Here is a 14,623-nt window from a genome sequence, read left to right on the forward strand (position 1 = left end):
CTCTCTGAGTCATGGAGAAGATCCTTGTGACTCTCGATCGTAGGGAGTAGCTGCACCATCTCTACAATTGCAACTATCTCGAGTATGGCTTGCATAGAAATAGGGTCCATTGGCTGGTCCACTTCTTGACGTTCTTGTTGCTTAATCATGACATCAACTCGAGAGCTTTCTTGGAAAATGAATGTAGGCATGTATTCCCCAGAATATGGCTTAACATACTGCTCCACTATCTCTTCACGTGGCATACGTTTGATCCTAGGCTTGTGGGTTATGGCACTATAAGAGATATTCAATCCTGGGCATGTGTATTGAATTGTGCCTCCATATTGCATTGGTGTTGTATTCTGGCTTGGCACCATTCTCCACTCACTATTGCTATGGTATGATGTCGTAGAGTGCTTGATTTGCTGCGTTGACCCGAAGGGATCGTGCTAGATGGTACTCCATTGTATTGGCGGCGAACGAGACCACGAATAAGAGGAAGACTCTCATCTTCAAGAGTCATGAGTTGTGTGGGTATGGGAAGGGAGATTGATTTTGTAAGGTTAATCCTGTCCATCCCATCCATCGGGTGATGGTTTTTCCACACAGTTCTAGGTCAAGTCTCGTCTAATAAGATGTTGACTCTGAGGTAACTTACTGCTTTTAGACTTAGGCTTGTCCCCTTGCAGTTTATAGCCTTTCGTCTCTTGCCAACGTCTAGAGGGTTCTCGTATGAGTTCTCCCTTTTCATTTAAGGTCATGGCAAGATGGGTGATGATCTTTTTAAGATGCCCTAAGTGGTCTTTCACCTCTTGATCATTTTGATTCAATCTTCTCAACACCTCAGCTTGAGAAGCATTGAATTGGACCATAGTGACCTCTTTTCATGCTATGGCGCAACACCACTCTTGGCTTGGATGCCAAAAGACATTACACTGCCATACTTATCTTGGGTGCCAAAAGACACCGCAACGTCACCCTTAGCTTTGGTACCAACTGGTGCAACCCTATTCTTAAGATCCGATGGTGTATGGCTGGGTTTTAGGAAAATTTTGTTTTGTCGGGCAGCAGAATAATATTCGAGCTTAAGGCCGATCAAGTCTCGCAACTAGCGGCATTGAGCTTGAGTAGTCAGTTGCAGATTTAGTGTATAAAAGTGCACAAACCACAAAAAGCAAAAACAATTCATGCAAGAAAGATGGCAATTGTCCCATATGCTTCAACGGTTGGGAGTTTGTAGTACGTACAAACTTGCACACGACTTGATATAGCATTTGTTGTGTGAATACTTAATAGATATCAGTCAAATCTAGGCATTGCATACTAGAAGGCAGTTAAGAAGGTCTTGCACTATTTACAAGGAATGAAGGACTACATGTTGACCTACAGAAAAGTTGACCACCTAGAGGTCATTAGATACTCTGATGCGGACTTAAGAGAATGTCTCAACAGTAGAAAGTTCACTACTGGATACATCTTCCTACTAGCAGGTGGTCTTGTCTCATGAAGAAGTGAAAAGCAGTCTACAACTGTTGCTCATACTATGGAGGCAGAATTTATTTTTCTATACGAGACTTTATATCAGGCCATTTGGATAAAAAAATTTATTATAGTTTTTGAGATTGTGGACTCTATTGAGAGACCACTAAAGATCTTTTGTGATAATGAATCAACCATGTCCTCAAATAACAACAAGAGCTCAGTCTCATGTCGACACATGGAGTTAAAGTACTTTGTTGTTAAAGAAAGGACTAAGAATCATATGCTACGTATTGATATAATTGGTACAAAGGAAATGATTGCGGATCTTCTTACTAAAGGGCTAGCACCAGGATTATATTCTCAACATGTAAAGGGGATGGGTCTTTTTGATTTTTTTTGATATATAACAATACATTATGTGATCATATTTGTGAAAATCAATTAATTCTCTATGGCTTTGTGTATTATTGATTTTACATAAAGGATCTTTCGTATTGTTAGAGAATAGTAAAATAACAATATTAAAAGGACCAATAGAATAGGTTAGAGACCAACCTATTTATAAAGGTAATCTTAACATGCTAAAGCACTGAAAATGAGTTGTATTGTAGTACATAAAAATATAGCATTTCATAAAGAGATGATCATCTTCATGATTCATATGATTCATTCTTGTGATAGAGGATAGCATGTGAACCCACATAAAGAATTAAGTCAAGATAACGGTATAAACGTTGATTTGATACACTTTTAGTGTCAATGAGTCAAGTGGAAGAATGTTGGATATTTCGGGTTTGGGTCCAACCCATAGGGTGACCCGGTTTGACACTATGAATAAGGTTAGTGGGCAGTTAATGGGCTTTTAATAGGTGTTATTAGGGTGGAGGTTATGTGAATGTGGAGAGATCACATTCACGTAGCCACAACCTATCTAACATTATAAAAGAAGGGCTAAGTTGTGTGATGAGTGCAACCAACAGCCAGAAAGATAGCCTATTGCCCATGTTCTTGAAATTTCTGTTTGGGTTTAGGGTTCTGCTCACCATCGACTTGAAGGCCTAGACTCATCATGGACATTGATAGGCTGAGAGAACGCCGATCACCCACACATCGCATCATGGCATCTACCGATACACATTTGCTAATCCGGTTTAATTTTGCGAATACGCCAACATCCATAACTTTTGTGATGGTCTTTTCTAAATGATTTCTACATGTTATATTACTCCAGTTATATCATGTTTTTACTTATGGTGCATGGCTACATGAAATTTCCCTTTGGGTTCATGCTTGTGTGCTATACATGCACCTTACTATACACATGAAAGACCTATAGAATAAACATATCACGATATTGAAATTTATGAATATTCATTTGAATCATGTTATATATGCACCTTACTGTATGTTTGAAAGACTTACAGAATAAACGTATAAGAAGATTGAAATTTTTTGAAATAATTGTTTACAATTTATTCATCAGTTTAAGTAAAATAGTTCAATGATGGTTCCTTTATTGTAAGAATGAAAATTGTATAAATATGTTTTTAATGAAAGAGTGATTCTCCTTGCATCGTCTCATGTATTTGGAAGCATGCTTTCAATAAAGTGAGAAGCGTTCTTTGAACTACCTGGCTTCAAGCTTTTGAAGCAATTCACATGAGCGAGTTTCTGAGCCTGGTCTCTTGCATTAATGATTCAACATAAACTGTGCAAATTTTGTTGTTAGCAGGTAGTCAATCTTTTTTTAGCGGTCTTGAAATATTCTTCCATGTAAAGTAGCTCGTGTAGGGCAACCTCTTCTCCTGATAATTCAGGGTTTATTTGCTCTTGGAACTTTGCTGCATTATTGTTGTTAGCATGGAAGACAATCAATCTTTTCTTAGTGGCATTTTCTATATAACCCTGTAATATACCACCCTCCATGTAGAGCAACTCGTGTAGTATAGCCTGTTTCAACTTTGGAATATTTTTTCTCTAGATAATTCATGGTTTATCTATTCTTACAACTCTGCTACATTATTGCAGTTAGCAGAGGACCAGTCTCGTTTTATTGGTGTTTAGGGTACCACTTGGGAATATTCCCTCCATGTAGAGTAACCTGTTTTCAACTCCATAATTTTACAGTGAGGAGGTTCCAGAATTTGAAGGTGACAATATGGTGAGTGGTTAATCCATACATGGTGATCAATCAAGCTCCGAAGAAGAGCAACTTCTCAAGGTTATGATATTGTAGTAGCTTGTGTCTTTTCTGATCATGCCAGTGACGATTCGTGATTTGATAATGGTTATATATGCTTTTGCAGGTTGAAGCAGACGAATCTATGGATCCACTTGAATCACCACCCTCGCAGGACCAGAAAAATGAGGTAGATGCTGAATACAAGGAGCATGAAAACATACCTCGAAGGCAGTATGCAAATCCAAGAGGAAGTGATCATGGTGGCCGAAGAGGGTACATGAACGGGCATGGTGGTTGCACTAGCAGCGCAGGAGGCTTCCTGAATGGTCTTAGCCAATACTATGATATTGGAAACTATTATTACCCAAGAAATAGCAATCCAAGAGGAAGGGGTTGTGGTGGTGGAATGATGTATTACACCAACGACAACGATGTAGCAGCCGGAGGCCATGGTATTTATATACATGGGGTTGCGGTAGCTGCAGCACAATCTTAAATGTTGCCTTTGCATGATTTTGATGAATTTTTTTGCAATGACCTAGTGGTGATACAATGCCTGCTTATATTAGGGGGGAGAGAGTTTGCACTTGGTCTTTTGGAGCAGAGAGTTGAGGAACTATCTGTTATAACTTGTTCCTTAATCTATCATCTCATTATGTTTTGTGGTGCATCATTATATTAATGCATGTTAAATATTAGTTGCATATTTTGAGATGAGAGGATGATTATTGATAAAAAAAGAGCCATAACGGTCCTCAAAACAATAAGAATCTTTTTTAGTTACCAGCGAAGTGTGTGTTAGAATAGACTATCGACAAAAAATTAGACAAAAAAGATATGTTTTATTGGTGTGCTTTTGTTTTTGAAATATATTTAAAATATTTTTCGATAAAATGTAAGTGCAAAACATATGCTAAATTTCAATAACCGGTTCACACACGAAAGTGGTGAAGTCTGATTCGAATCCACAGGGAACGAAGTAAGACTACATATTCTACTCAATTCACACTTCTTTATTGCCTTCAAATAAAAAAATATATGCAAAAGCAATCGAGCACCAAGCCTATTAGAAGTGTCAAACATAAATTAAAAATTGGCTTAAAGCCCTACTTTACTAAATGAAATAAAAATAAAAAATAAAAGCAAATGAGATCAGCCACTCGATGTCCTTGTCACAATGATGTACGTGATAGGGCTACCTTCACCTGCAAAACACTTCAAACACAAAAAGAAAAGAAACTTGCTTTGGCAAGAGTTAGTGTGACCTAACCTAATCTAGATGCTAAATGCAAACCTATATGCAAACTAAGACACAGAAAATGCAGACCTAAACAACTCTAAAAACAGACCTAAACACAACCTAAGATGGCAAGATACGACTATGCATACGGTTTAGTCCAGTGCAGTGACTAAACCACACCACCGGCTAGACTCAGGTCTAGCTGATCGGACTAAGTTTGCACACAGACCAAGTCTGATTTTTTGACGAAAACCAGTGTATGGTCTGCTATAGCAAATGTGCTCAGACCTCCAGAATGTTGTTGGGGTTTACCTTGAACCTCTACCTAAGTATAAAGACAAGTCAGCCCTTTTCTGCCCTAACCGAGTGGGTCAGGCAGACTAAACGACTAAATGAATGCAAAATAAACCAAATCTAACCCAGTTGAATGTCTGACCAAATTCAACCTAAGTTAAGCCAGACTCTAGACAACCTAAAAATAACTTGAGACAAAATAAAAATGAAAGAAAACACTGAAAATGGACTTGGGTCAACCGACACCTGTGCCCATGCACTAAGCCTAATTGAAACTGTGTTGTCTTGTTATAGACCCAGAAAAACTGGCCTGCTAAAATCTATGTCACTGACTGCTCTGAACAACGATGGTTGCAAAATCAGTTTGTAGGTTTTTATGTTTGTCAGCGAACTCCATCCCCAAACTTGGCTCGATTTGACCAAAAAATGAGCATAAAATGATGTCAACAGTGTCAGTCAGTCGGATTCCTCATAAGATCCGGCAGATCGCTTTGTAACGTCTAAAACTCCATGCTCTCTATTGATTTTTTTTTTGAAAAAAATAAGGTACAAAGTAGACAAACATAAATTCAATATAAAATAAAATAAAACAAACTCAAAAAATTGAAGGAAATATGCGCTGCACAAGATCGACCTGACAGATCTTAACTGCGCCTGGCGTTAGGGATGCCCCTCAACTTTTAGATTTTATAAGTCCAGATCCTGTGGTTTAAATGACGCCAAAATTTAACACAAATCTGTTGGATGTGTTTTCTGCAACATATCCAAAAATCAAGTCGATCAAAAATGAAAAACTACATGAACCTGGCCTTTTTCGACTGGATAGACTTTTTGTGGATCTAGAAACCAGATTTCGTATTTGGGTGATTTCAATCTGATCCAGAACACATTTCTTCTAAAAAAATCATAGAATGTCAAGTACAACCTTCTCTAGTTAAAAATGATTTTTAATGGATTTTTAAGGCTATCGAAGGCTATCAAGAAATTGCATACAAAGAGAAAGAGATAGAAGATGTTGATCCTACCTCAGTGGTGGTTTTTGAGTTATAGTGTTGGAAGAGTTAGGCCAGCCAGCATCTTCGACTTTGCCTCAGATATAGAAGAGGGTTGGAGAAGAGAAGAGACGGGGTAAGAATCACAAAGCTTACCAGAGAGACTGGTACTCGACCTGAAACAGAGGAGGAGGATGGCAGCTACAACAAGGAAAATCAATTTCTGCAAGAGAAGGATGGCGCTATCCTCTTTCCTTGGAGGCTTTATCCAGGAAGGGCGATTTGGTGGATCTGGTATACCAATTTCCCCTTCAGTCTCGTGTATAGAAGGGGAAAGAAAGAGGAAGCAAGAAAAGAAAGAGTTTGCAAATTTACTTCATTTCCTTTTTTTCTTTCTTTTCTTTTTTTTCAAACTTCTAAAAAAAGGGGAGGGGGCAATTTTGAGATTCACACCCCCCTCGTTCCTTGTTTCCTTTCTTGGACACGGGATGGAGAAGGAAGGAGAGGTTTTGAGAATCTCACCCCCTCCCTTCCTCCTCTTTCCTTTTTGTTTTAAATTACGAAAGTTGGCGGTTCTGCTTGTCACCTTAGCCAAATATAAAAAGGAAATTCAAATATTTAAATTTCTAAAAAGTGTTGACTTTATGGATCTCATATCCAATCCACCTTGCACCTTGGATCCGATCCAAATGAATTTGGGTCTTGGATTGTGGGTTAGACCAATTGGATCCTCTGTTGAGATTCAAATCCAAAATTGTGCTCCAAAACCCAAAATTATATTTTTGACCTTAATTCTCTATTATGCAATTTTTAATACTAAGCATGGGCAATTATGTCAAAAAGCTATAAAAATGTATGCATTTGAATGTAAAGATGTAGCTTTTATCATGCTCTATCAAATGCCCCTATGCCTAGACCTTTGTTCGTCCTCGAGCAATGTACTTTCTAGACCTCATGCTTATGCTTTGCAAAAGATAAAGAAACAAAAATATCAATACTTTATATGCTAACTATCCTAACTCACTTTGGTAGGAATCACGGTTGCATTTAGCATATGCAATAAGCTCTTTAATCCCTCAGGTTATCTTGATGGACAAGTAAGGTCTCGTGAGGGTTTTCAGTGATGATACCCCCAAACATCCATGTCATGCATTTATGCTTTTTCGAAATATGTAGGAAATATGACATGTATTTTTCTTAGACATTAACTTATGTATCATCGGAACATGTTAGATGCGACATTTAGCCTCCTATACAACACTCTCAAACTCCTTTAGCTAAGATCTACTGGTATCATATAGTAATAAAAACTACAATGCATTCAAGTGACTAAGTAATTCCAAATATGATATCATGATTATTCACTTCCATGTCAATTGATCACACCTCGAAATTTATTACATGTTCTCTTTATATTCTATTTCATGCCTTGTACAATGTGAGTGTTCCTTAGGCTATCTACATGGTTCATGTAGCGAGCTTTGGACCAGTGACTCTCAGATCAGGTGACCTTAGGGCACCAGGTGCTAATCACCCCTCGGGCTTACTTAATCGAACAAAGTAGGTCACAAACACTAACTAGACATGAAGTTCTAGTTTCTCCTCAATTTTATTTTTCACGTGAACCACCACACCTTGTAGGGTGTAATAACCCAGCTACTTTCATCATTTGGATCACTAGAGCTTACTGACTAAGTACATCTTCTTCTTCTTCTTCATCTTTTCAATGGTGCTCCGTATATCTCATTTTGGTGTTTTTTTTGTGATATACACTACAAGAAAAAATGTTAATTAGCGATGGAAATTTGCGACGGATTTTTTCCGTTGCAAATTTGCGACAAATTAGCTAGAAAAAACTTTCACCTTGAATCTATCGCTAAGTAGCGATGGATTAGCGATGCAAAAATGTTATCGCTAATCCGTCGCGACTTAGCGACGGAATAGCGACTCCAATTTTTCGTCGCTACTTATCAATAGAAGAAAAACAAATTAACGACAGATTAGTGAGGGAAAAACTAAATCCGTCACTAATTTTTTATTTAAACCACCCATCAAGATCGCTAAATTTTCCCTCTCTCCCCGTTCAAAATTTAAACCGATCAAGCTATTTAAACTGACTTTCGAAGGAATGGTATCGAAGGATGGCGACGAAGCAGAGTGGACGGTTGCTGGAGGACGGCGATGTCAGAGAGTGCCCTGGTTCACGGAGGACAGCGACGCGGCAGAGCGGCCTGTTGCTGCAGGACGACAACACCAGAGAGTGCATTGGTTCACAGAGGACAGCGATGAGGCAGACCGTCCGGTTATTGGAGAATGACAATGCCAGAGAGCGTGCCGATTCACAGAGGACGACAACGAGGCAGAGCATTCGGTTGCTGGAGGACGGCGACACCGGAGAGCGCACCAATTCATAGAGGACGACGACAAGGCAGAGCGTCCGGTTGCTGAAGGACGGCGACGTCGGAGAGCGCGACGCCGATTCACGGAGGACGGCGATACCGAAGAGCGCATCGGTTCACGAAGGACGGCATTGCAGATATCGAAGGACGGGCAGTCCCTTTGCAATGCCTATCGGGTGTGGTACAAGTCCGGCTTATTGCTGTCGGAATACCGCCCGACAGGGAGCACTTTTTTTTTATTTTTTTTTTAAATTTAGCAACGGATTAGCGATGGATACTGTCCATCGCTAATCTATCGCAAATTAATGATGAAAGTAATGACAAATAATTTTGGCGCTAATTAGCGAGCAAAAATTTGTGATGGACGATATCCATCCCTAATCCGTCGCTAAACAGTTTAACGATGGATTAGCAATGGATATTGTTCATCGCTAATTCATGATTTTCTTGTAGTGATATTTATCCCTACTTTAACACTATCATACATGCAGTCTATCTATCTATCTATATCTATATCTATATATATATATATATATATATATATATATGTAATATCTTGACTCAATTTATCCAAAAATTATTATATAAGAGACGTACATCCTATCTAACATGCTTAAGCCCTTAACATAAATTAAATCTAATTTACATACATATTTCTTACCTATACATTTTATTTAAACAAGACATGCATAAACAAGCATATTTTAAAAAATGTACCCTCCCCCATGCCTAAATTCTACTGCCCTTAGTGGTATCCTATGAAATATGCAATTATGCATAAACTGAAGATAATAAATTAGGAGTGATGTCACCTGCATTTTGTCTTGCTTTGTGCTCTGCGTACTTGTACATTCATGAACATTTCAAATGCAGGTTAGTTTTATAAGGAAAGCATTATGACTCTATGTTACAACAATAATTTTTTAAATTTCTCAGAAATCGCATGGGTTGCCTCCCAAGAAGCGCTAAATTTTACGTCTTCAGCTAGACGAATCTCTATTTACCTCTCATTGTCTATGAGATCAATGGACTCATGGTTATGCTCAATCGGGAGGTCTGATATACCAATCCAAAATCGGGAATCGTGGTTGGTAAGTTCTTTCTTTTACTTCTTCTTTAGATTTTTAGGGTATCTTGTATGTAGATCAAATTTTGTTTTTTATTTTTCTTACATATTTAGATCTACTATATGAGGTTTTTGTGTATTAAGATTGTTTAGGATCATTGTTTTATGTTTTATAATTTTTATTTTTGCCGAAAAACTCTTTTCTTCACCAGCCGAATTTTTTGTGTCAAACCTAAATTTTTTAATTTGATATACAGATTGTTCTAGCCGATCCAGAAACCGTTTAAGGCTGAAATTTTAGTATGTGTTAGTTGTGTGTGTCTAGAGTATTTCTTTTAAATTCTAGGTCAATTAGATCAGGGGTTGGGATTTTACAGTTATTTTACCAAAGCCAGTTTTTTGGCTTTGCAAAAATTTGACCTCCGGTTCTGAATTTTTCAGTCTGACAAATAGACTATTTCGGTCGATCTAGTATGTATTAGTTGTACATGTCTAGAGTATTTTTTCCAAATTTTAGCTCAATCCGACCAGGGGTTGAGATTTTACATTCATTATACTGAAGTCAATTTTCTGGCCCTGCAGAAATCTGACTTCCAATTTTAGTTGCAACGATTTTTAGAAATTAGTTTTATTTTTAATTTTTTTTAATTAAGTGTCTTGGAGTGTATTTGGTAAGTTTTTTGTGTCTTAATTAAGTTGTTTTGTATGTGTTAGGTGTTGGTTTTCGTCAGAAAATAAGAACCTAAAGTTATGTTTTGAGTGCTTAAGTTAAGTCTAGTTGAGTCTTTGTCGGGTTATTAGCATAGTATAGAAATAGTTTTGTCCTTTGGGTTTCTGTTTTGTGTGATTGCCGGTAGTGACCTCGATAAGCACCAAGGTGGGCAAAGTGGTTAAAGTGGACGCACTAAAGTTTCTTGCACACAGGTTGAAGAAAGCTAGCTCACGGTTATATTTGGAGATTTTATAGTCAGGGCATTAGGCCATTTCTGTCATTTTTTTGTTGTAATTCATTTAAATTTTATTTTCACTTGTGCTTTTGTAATAGGCTTTATGCGCGTTCATTTTCGTATTTTTTATTTTTGAAGCAATAAAGACTTTGATTTGTTTGGAATACTTGTTATTATCCCGTTCCCTGTATTTAGACCCAGACTTCACCACTTTTGTGTGAGTCGGTTATTTAGATTTGGTGTGCGGCTTATTGAAAATATCTTTTAAAATATTTTGAAAAAAAGTAGACACCACCTAAAAGCTACTTGCTCACCATAAGAAACCAGTTAGTCTTTGTTGGTTTTCATTCTACAACTTAAACTCTTTGTCTCTATGGTCTAAGAAGCCAAAGAAACTGAGTTTAGGTTGGTTAGGGAAGTAGGCAAGCTAAACAAGAAAAACAAGTGTAATTTCTGTAAGAATCTGCAGCAAGGTTTACCATGCATTTTGATGTTTGCAGAAGATGGAGGTGAGTGTGAGACGCTATTCTCAGACTCATGATCGCATCACCCATCATTTCTCAAATAAGAGCTTCGTCCCATGCACAGTTTGCAACTGAGTAAACCTATAGTCCGGAATGCACGATCAGAAGATAAGGCTCCCTCTCTCAATGAAAAACTGGGAAACAAATGAAAGGTAGCCATAGTCATGGGTTGGTCCAATGTAAAATACAAATGTCAAGTTCCACCCTGTCCAGATGCCAGCTGTCCATACTGCGGGTTGGGGGCTTTTTCTTCTTCCTAATGATGGAACAAATTTACAGGCGACGGTGTTAAAAAGATAATCTAATGGGAAAAAAACGATACTTGTAGTGACAGCGATAATGGAGAATAGGGGAACTCCATTTTCCTGTTGTATTATGTAACTGTTACACAGTAAAATATATACACATGATCCCACGATTTTGAAAATGTTTTAAGATGGTGGCAAATAGATCTTCATATAAGATTTGGGTCAAACTAAAAAGGTCTATTTGGAAATGTTTTTGGATCCAATTATGTGAGATTGTTGGGTATAGGATTGGTTTTAAGACTGGTTTATATAGGGGCTCAACTGGTTTGAGTAATAGAATGGAAGATTCACAAGGCCTATGTTTTGGACCAAAATAGGATCCATTTGAAGGTTCAATTGTGGGTTGGGATCCACATGTTTTCTTTGGATCTGGACACCTATTAGGATTTGGTAATGGTTCTAAATGAGATTTACTTAGATTGGGTTCATGAGAAGTTACATCTAATTGCATCAGGATAAGCATAGAAATAGGAACATATAATGGATCATTAACAAACTTGTGCTTCATTAATTGCATGAACTCATCCCATGTTCGAATTCTTTTGAGTGTGACCTTCACAACTGATCATCCACCTAACTTTTGATGTGTCATGGAGTCGAGCGGATACCAAGATGACTCTACGATGATCGATATAATCTAATGTCGCTCAAGTATACTTTCGAGTGCATGGATCCAACCAAAGGTATCGGCATTGCATTTGCCCGTGAATTCTAGAAGACCCAACTTGATGCCATAAGCCTCATAGTCTTGGATTGGGTTAAGGCTACAATTTTGGTTTGGTTTTGATCCAAAGAGTTTTAGAAGGAATTTGAATTACATTGAGGCAGTTCTGATGGGTTTTGGGTTGGGTGAAAACTTTGGGTTTTTTGGTAGGATTGGGTTGGGTGTATAAGGTTTTGGGACAGATTTTGGTTACAAAGGTTGAGATGTGATGGACTTTGGGTCAGATTCGAATCCATAACATAGTTTAGTCTGTGCAAAATGGGTTGAAACAGGTTCCATGTGGTGGATTAAAAGGGGTGGAGAAGAGAGTAGTGGGACCGAACCGGTTTGGCTCCAGAGACTCATCCCCGTGATAGGAAGGAAAGAGGATGGTGGAGCAAGGGTTTTGATACCCACCCACAACCATCGACCATGGGGAGCTGCAGCGAAACCTTTGGTTGGCAAACCCCAGGGTCCTGTCAGTCTAAGGTTGCCCGGTGGCCACCTTTCGGCAGTATCATTGCTGGTCAGCAGCTCATCGTGGCCAACCGGTGGAGAGGAGAGGTAGGAAGAAGGAAAAAAAGAGGTGGCACACCTATTGCTTTAAGGTAACTTTTCAGAATTTTCTTTATGACAGAAACATGCAATTATATAGTTTATTAGTATGTTCATGTTGATAACCCATTTAGTATGATCTTGGTACCTTTAAACCAATTGAGCATTTATACCTTCATTTATCGCTCCAAGATATGTATACGTTATGTTTATGCATATTTTTTTCATAGCTTTGTGCACTTCATGAGCATTCACATGCGCATGCACATTTTTCATGCATTATAGCACATCACAATCACATTATAAAATTATGTTGCATATCATAACATCATATTGCATATTGTAACATCATGTTGCATAATAACAAATCATGACAGAAATTTACAGCTTAGCATTCAAAAGATGTTTACAAATGATGACTTAAGTACAATCTCTCAATAGGCTCACATATTGTACATTAATGTCATATGTTCATATCCCTTAATTCGGTACTGATAACACAAAATTTACCTGTCATTGTAAATTTTGCCATAAATCATCCAAAACAATTTAGGCTATGAAATTTTCACACAAAATTCTTACATATGATACATGTATACAAGCAAAAACCCATACATTAACTCATTACAGAATAAGAATTAAAAATTTTGTAACACATTATTTTTTGTTTACAGAATAGTCTTGCCCAATTCTATCTTTTCAATGAAAAATCAGTTATAAATTATACAAAATGAATTAGATTCTTAGATTTTTATCGTGGGTGGCTTGATATATCTGATTCAAGCCCCATAAAAACTCATAAGTAAATTTGATTCCAGTAGAGAGTAAAAAATCTCATAACATTTGTTGTTTATGTTATTTGACTGAACATGTTCTAGAAAATTAAAGATTCTGGACCAACTTTCATGAATTTTCTTCTTCAAACCATAAGGAATCAACCTCCAAGATTTTAAATGTTGTTCTTCCATATCTAGAATAACACACCTTAAAATCTTAACCACATATTTTGAGTATTCTGAAAGATATGATTTTTACAAAAATATGTTGTCTCCATAAACTCCTTGTCAGAATAGGATTTTTGTGCCGACTTACAGAAGACATATCTCTCAATCCATGATTCATCTGAGTCTGAGATTTGAACAGTGATTACTTTCATATGTTTGAAACATCCCCACAATTTTTTAGGATTTATGGGTTCATGGTTTGTGAGAGCTGAATTTATTTTTATAATTGGTCAGATCAAAATACACAGAATATAATACAGTTTTTCAAGAATCAAACAAGAACTTCATGATTTTAACAAGAAAATACATCCAATGATTTTTAATCCATCAAGAACACATCAAATTCATGCATATAAACATTTAATCATGTTGTAAATACAGAAATACAATACATACATAAATCTAACATCCAAAAATCATATATTTTTCAAAAGAGAACATGTTTTCTCTATAGAAATTGAAATTGATTCTGAAAAAAAAGATTTTGGATCTTAAAACCTTCATATATAGCACAACATCAGTTCATACATAAATCTAGGCTAATATATGTGTTGATACATATCTGGTGATCATTCCACAATATGCTCATGTACCCTATCACTATACACATGTATAAAGTTATGATATACCTACCTCAGAAACATTGAATCTATCAAAATCGTCTCTACTGAATAGCTTCTTCCTACGATATGCATCACCAAGGAGATGCAACCACAGACTTTAATGGAGTTTTCTCTCTAGAGAGTGGCATGAGGAAAAAAGTAGAAAAAAGGAGAGAATAAAAAAATAAAAACTAGGAGGCATGTGGGAGGAGGGAGATAGGACCTCCTTTAAATAGTTTTCTCTTGAGTTTTCATATTGAATAAGAAAACTCCACTTAATTTTTATCTAATTTGAATTTTATGTAAATTAGAGATAAATTGTATGAATCCTAGCTAGTTAGGA

Source organism: Nuphar pumila, chromosome 4 (genome assembly GCF_984573655.1).
Source record: "Nuphar pumila chromosome 4, dmNupPumi1.hap1.1, whole genome shotgun sequence".
Taxonomy (NCBI): Eukaryota; Viridiplantae; Streptophyta; class Magnoliopsida; order Nymphaeales; family Nymphaeaceae; genus Nuphar; species Nuphar pumila.